This window comes from Pseudophryne corroboree, chromosome 1, assembly GCF_028390025.1.
Source record: "Pseudophryne corroboree isolate aPseCor3 chromosome 1, aPseCor3.hap2, whole genome shotgun sequence".
NCBI classification, from domain to species: domain Eukaryota; kingdom Metazoa; phylum Chordata; class Amphibia; order Anura; family Myobatrachidae; genus Pseudophryne; species Pseudophryne corroboree.
Genome location: NC_086444.1, coordinates 637,068,656 through 637,075,826, shown reverse-complemented (window position 1 = coordinate 637,075,826; position 7,171 = coordinate 637,068,656).

Here is a 7,171-nt window from a genome sequence, read left to right as displayed (position 1 = left end):
AAGGCTGGACTGACATCTCTGGATGCACCCGTCCTCAACTATGTTTTCACAATTTCTACAAATACAATTTTCCTCAGCCAATAACCCTTTACAGTGCCTCCTAGTTTCTTGACTACCAGATCGTTTTCTGATACTCGCCTTTGCTCAGTGGATGTGTTGCTCTTGGAATTCTACAAATCCGTCCTTGCCATCAGAACCCATTCCAGATCCTTTCTCAACCTCTCTGGTACTCTCACCGAAACAGACTGTTCTGGTCAACAACAGGGTCAACAGGAAAACCCAGAACGCAGTCTCTTGGGGTAAGTCCATCTTGTTTAAGGGGAGAGAAAGGGAACAAGAAGGGGGAGGAAAGGAGGGTAGTGGGAGGTGGAGAAAATAATAAAAAGGAAAAAGAAAAATTGGTTCGACAACCGCCTCTGGTCTTGTAGTTCTCCGCGCTCAGGTGCCGTGACAACAGTCCTGCCTCTCAGCCTTCCCGGAACAGACACTCCAGTGATACGATGTTCTCTCCGAGTCAGCGACCTTTCTATAGGGAACATAAATCTTGCATTACATTGTGTTTAACTGTTGTATATTATCAGTTGTGTGAAGTAAACCATCCGTGGAAAAATGAAAAAGAGAGAGAATAATAAAAAGAAAATTTGTCAGATTTGCGTTCACCATCAGGCTGTCACACCATCATGTCTATCGGTATCTATGCACAGTCTCCTTTCACCAGTATTTCCACTCTCCACCCTCTGTGCATGGCCAGGCACAATGATGCTGGTGAGATATACTGGGTTTGGGCAGACCTCTGAAAAGACCGAGTAGACATGTGACGTTTGAGCTGTAAATCTGTCGGTGAACGTCAGAGATGAAGAGGAAACTTTGAAGACAAATCACAGAGTTTAGTAACAAAGTTTGACATCTGGATTGGGCACTACGGGGAATGATCCCCTAATCAGTCTGTTCCCTTAAAAAAATTTCTATGTGTGTTATATCTCTACTGGGACTATCCCAGCCCTTAATCCAGTTTCTTGTCAGTTCTAAATTCATAGGGAACCCGGTATCTTTGAGATAATTTCCTCTACCTGTGATGGACATGCTTCTAAAACAGTGAAATGCAATATTAGTCTTCGTGGGTATTCTAACATATTTTGTGCTTCCTGGGTGGGAGCACTCTATATGTATACCATCTCTAACAAAACTCCTGTTAGATTACTTAGAGGTCACTTTTGCTGGAGAGAGAGAAGCAGAAGTTTAGAAGCCTCCTCCTAATCTCCGTAAATTCTGTCAAAAGGGTAAAGTTGCATTTATTCTGTTCTTCCCATTAACCGAATCTGTGTTTTTCTATACTGTATCGTGATTCCTTACTATATGTCCCTTGATCCTGTCTATGTGTTTAACAACGTGGCTTATTTATTCTGTCTAGGGGTCTATATTTGCTATGTGCTCTACTACTCCTACAATTTCTAGCAAATTGTCCTTCATTTTTACAAATGTAACATATTCTCGGTCTAGTGTTACCACTAGGGTTTTGGGGTTTGGGCTGATGAGACTTTGGTGTAAGAGCCTGCATATTTCAATCCTCAACCTCTCCTCTCGCAGTTTTCTACGCCTAGCAATATCCCTATGGTGTTCAGTTGCGCACTCTCTAAGGCAAGCTACTGTGACCCCTCTCCAACCAGGCAAAGAGGTTTGTACTCTGTCCCTCACTGTTTTATCGAGTCCGTCCATCAGCGCAGAGACAACCACCTCTCTGTAATTTTCATCATTCCCTGTATCCGATACCCCTATATCCCCTGTATCTATCCATTATGTGTAGGGCCCGATGGAAATATTCAGATGCCATTTCGTTTTCCCTCTGCTTTATGGAGAAAATTTTCCTCCCATTTAGCAGTTGTGGGGAAATACAACTCTAGTTGTCTGTTAATTCTTTCTATATTTTCCTGATTGTTTCTGTCAGTCATAGGACTATCCAATTCTAATCTACAATCAGTGATTAATTTTAGGGTGTCAATATTAGGGGGTAGGCAGGCTTTCAAAAATGTCCGCCAATCTTGGTTTGTCTGTTCATACACATTACCCAGATCTTTGATAAATTTCTGACATCTGGCTAAATGCTTCTGAGGGTCGGGGAATTCTGAAATTATTGATCGCAGCTCATCTCGGGGCCACGGGCAATACATTGCATTATTCCTGGTGAGGACTACTTCCTGTCTATCGGTTCCCCCATTGGGAGTTACTATTCCCAAAACAGGGTGTAATCCTACCATTCCGTTCCTAATCTGTTTACTGTGTGGTGTTGTTGTTTCTGTGCAATGAACTGTCTCATACTTACCGGTAGCTGTGACCTCACCAGTTCTTTCATTAGGGAATATTATTATTGCGCTACCTGGTTGAACAGGCCCCACCTGAGTGTCCTGCAAAGTGACTGCTTGGAGGAGAGCTGCGATTTGGCTGAATCCTTCATCTTCCTGTGACCTAAAACTTTGGAGAGACTTCAAAACAGGATACATTTTGCAAAAGTTAGGGTTAATACATTGCTCTTTCATATTACTATCATTTACGGATGTATCATTGACTGTAGCCTTCTGTTCCCCTTCGACCTGTGTCGACAATGGTGTGTTTGTGTTCTCATTCCCGCTAGGTTTGGAACCGGTTGCATATGTTAATTTCTCTTGCATATCGCCCTCTTGCTGCTATAAATTTAAACAGTTTGTGTGTCTGACCCTTTTCTTTTGGGACTTTATCAGACATATCCTAACCCTTAAATTCTGCAACACCTCTGGACTAAAACTGTCTACCCTAGGGAATGGTTCCCTATCTTCCGCAGTCATCCGTTCCCATTCATTGCATAAAACCTCTGCGTGTGATCCATATTTCTCACACATTATGTACCTCGCCGACCCCTTGGGCCGCGGAATATCAACCTGAACCCTGGTTGATTGTCCCTTACTTGAGCAACTGGCCCCCATATTTTGCAGGTATTGCCTTCTCAGCTAATTCCTACAAAAAAACAAAATACTCAATATAAGGCAACGGTGAAAGTTCAACGAGTGCTCTCACCCACTCACGCCCACATTGGCCAATACTACCATACACTGTTGATAGCGCAGGCAATGTACCCAACCTAGGGCCCCTGTGTAACCTCTATTTACTGGAAGTATATGGGAGTGACTTACCCTTCCCAGTAAATATTGGTCGTTGGAGATTTCCTGAGTGACCAGAGAAACTCCCTTAAAATAAAAAAAACTGTTACACAAATCACGTTTGCGTATGCTACACCTAGCGCTTATGACCCCGCGATTTTACGCAAAGCTCGTAAAAGGGTATCACGTTGAGCTAAGTATTGCACCCACGAACGCGCGGTCCAATCGCACAGCGTATAGGTAACTGTTACTTATCCGCCGTACGACCAATGGAATAGTTTTTCAGGCTGCGAAACCTCAGCCGGAGCGTATCTGAACGGGCCTATATGGGTTCTCCACCAACCACCTGGGCTGCGATCTCTAAACAAAAACCTCGCTGACCTTTGGTCTGCGGTTTCTACTACTTTGCTCCTTTGTACTTTAATCAATGTTAACGTGAGCAAGCCACTCTCACGCCACCAAGTGTCCACTCACCTGGTGTGGTCTCCTACGGGATCCCGAATTTCCTGGGTCCACAAAACCTTTATTGTTTGCACACTCACGCTCGTTCACTCATATACACTTTGGTTTTTCTGTACAGAAAATTAACTTTCATTCAGATAAAACAGCCTTAGTGCCAGAGGTAATACAGTAAAAAAGGTTTTTAAACTAAATATTGGAAACTGATCAATTTGTGCTATTATCGCGTGGCTACCGCCTCGCGCCTAAACTAAAACACTGCTATTGTGTGATTTGTACTTAGCGGTCGCACTTTTACGCACGTTGCGTAAACACGCCACGTGTGTATGCCTTTACGTTGCATACGCAGTCCCGTACTTTGTCCATCCGCAGTACTACAATCCCACACTTCTATAAATGTAAGCGATATTTAACTATAATTGCTCACTTAACACAACACACAGTTTCTTCTGTATAAACCTTTACAACTAGGCCAGGCTGCGTGTGCGTCTTACACTTACTTCCTTAAATATTAACTCTATATTTTAACTAAATAGCAACAAATTTTCTCAGTACAGGTCAAAATGAATCTAATAATCGCTACTTATGGCAATAATGCGGGCAGATATGCAAAGTACAAAATACAGGTGTATGTGTGTGTTGTGTGCGCATTTGGCGCCAGACAGAAATTTACAGACTTTAAAAATAGTTTTGCGTTCTTACCTTACGGATCCCTCCAGCATCCCTACAAACCATGCAGAGCAGACGCTTATCTAATCAGCACTAGTGTATCCACCAACCAAGAGAAGGCTTACGGGGATACCTTTCCACCCTTTGCTGATAGATAAAGTCTGAGTAAAGCTGCTAGGCTGCAGGTATGAGGAAAAACCGGACGATGCCCCCAATTGATAATGTCGATATTATCTTAAACCATAAAGCTATACCTCTTGATACACTTATATCGTGGAGCCGCTATGGCCGCTAGACTGAATACACGCGCTACGCACTTTGTACGCTATTTGCATACAGAGTCCCGTACGTGGTACATACTTGGCGTACACACGCCGCACTGAGTGTACAGAATACGCACAGCGCGCGCACACACAATTGATAACCTTTAAACCTTATTAGTAATGCAATGTAATGTTATTCTTACACTCTAAACCATGTGCCGCAAAGCACTGTAATGATGTTATACTTTAAACCTTAAGTAGCGCTGGCGGTATAAAGTACCCGCAGTGCGTACACCTTATCAATACTTATAAACCTTATACAGTTAGAATACGCTTTAAACCCTTGCAGGAAAGTGAGGACACAACACCGATTTGTAGTTGAAACCACAGGGTTCTAAGGCCACAGTGGATTATTTCAAAAGGGTAAAACAGTACAAATCATACACTACAGGCTAACAAGATAAATCTAAAACAGAATAATGGCTATAGTCAATGTACATACGTGAGAATGTTCGCAAGCGCAACCCAGCCGGTCCTTCGCTTTGTCAGGTAGAAAGCGTTCAGAGTCTTCTGACTGGCCAGGCAACAACGGGCTTTTTATACACAACTTACATACGCAATACAATGGTCACTGTAATCTCACTGTCCATTGGACACAGAGATGTGTCTTTACATTACAGGAGAGGTCATAGGTTGATTTGAAAAGGTGGGCGATGTCTTTCTCAACTGCTCTTGTGGGTGGTAGCCTCTGGATTCCCGCCGCATACATAATATACAGTAAATACAGTTAATATCTATATTCTACTTTTGCACATAACTATACGCTGGAACATGCGATCTTTCTCTAACCAATACCGGAATGTTACCCTTAAAATACCCTACAGTTGGATACTAGACATCACCTTCTAACCTTTATCTGACCCTTCCTATCATGCAAAGGCGAATCCCTTAGTCCTGGAACTGTTTAAACTGTTGATACTCGCTGATGTGGTGTAGGGGAACTATGTGTACAAAATGCACTATTTGGGTTAAATATGTAATGTTCTGATAACCCTCAGCGGGCATGTGTATGAGGTTAGTACATGGTTTATGCATTTACAATATTTTTCGACTTTGACAATACGATCCAAGAAAATAAGGGGTCAGTTCTGCCGTTGGGTTGTGGCTCCGATTCTGAGAGCGAGCTTCTGGAGGATCCTAGACTCATAATTGATGGACCTGTACTGCCAAGTAGTGTCTTTGTGACACCTTCAGACAGATCTAGGCAACCCAAAAAGAGGAGAAGAAAAAAGAAGAGAAGATGAACTTTTAGGCGTCTGGAATCCGCCTGTTTAAGGGGGGGCTAATGTCAGGAATATCTGTGTCACTAGATCTAAACATTGCTCGTTCATGGCCAGAAACCTCGTTGACCAGAGCCCGCCAATGAGATATATTGGGTAATTCAGGGGAGAACCATTTTCTGGCTATTAAGACTTTTGCCAGAGTGGTTAAGCATAGTACATAACGATATTGTCAGGAATATCTGTGTTTGTGTTGTCTTGCATTGTCTCATTCCTGCCTCTAGGGGTCTCACTTGCTGCCTTAGGTCTGAATGGCAGTTGCACACTCTGTCCCTGCAGGTTGATTACCTGATTGTGAGCAGCTGTGGCCAACACCTTGTGCTGCTATTTAGCTCCAGTTCACTTGCATCCATGTGCAGATCATTGTGGTTCCGTGTGGAGTGTGACTAGGCTCTCTCCAGTTATCCTGTCCTGCTTCTGCCATACCTACATCTTGGAGACATTTCCTGCAGTTTGCTGTTACATATGCCTTGCTACAAGACTTCTAACCCTGCTGGATCAACATCTGCATTCCTGAATTATTATTTGCAGTCTGTTTCCACCCGGCCTGATTACTACGTTTTGGTTTGTTATTCTCCCCCCTGCTTTGTTTAAACCCGGATTTCTTCATGTTCATTTCACCTCTGTAATTAACCTGGACTATACCTATACGCGAGCATAATCATCCTCCCTGTTTCTATAACAAGCCATTACAATTATCTGGGAATATTGTGTTCTGTTCCATGTTAATCAAGGATCCATTTTCTGTATGCTGATATTTTACTGGTTCTTTTCTACAATAAACCTTGTTTTAATTTTCACCTGGCTTCAGCTGACCGTATTTCAGGTATGCACACACAGAGAAACCTAGTAATCCTAACAGATATATGACCAGAGAATGCGTCTCTTCAAGGTCTAACCCGAACAGACACAATCTAGAGTTCATTACTGGCAATGATGGTTCTGTAAGGACAATATCATTCCAAACTGCAGCCCAAAATGGTGCCAACCTTGGGCATGACCAGAACAGGTGCCAAAAGTCAGCACCCTCCCCACTGCACTTCAGACAGCAGGTATCAGAGCGAAGATGTGCACTATACAACATTACTGGGGTACGATATGTTCTATGTAAGGTATAAAAATATACCTGCTGTACCGAACACACTGGGTAGTATAACGAATGGATCCCAAAATCTGTATCCATTGTTCATTGGAGAGATCGCCAATATTACCTTCCCATTTGTTTCAATGGGTCAAACAGATGAGATTTAACCGGCACATTCAATGCGGCATAAATCAGAGATATGTGTCCCCTGGACCCCAACGAAAG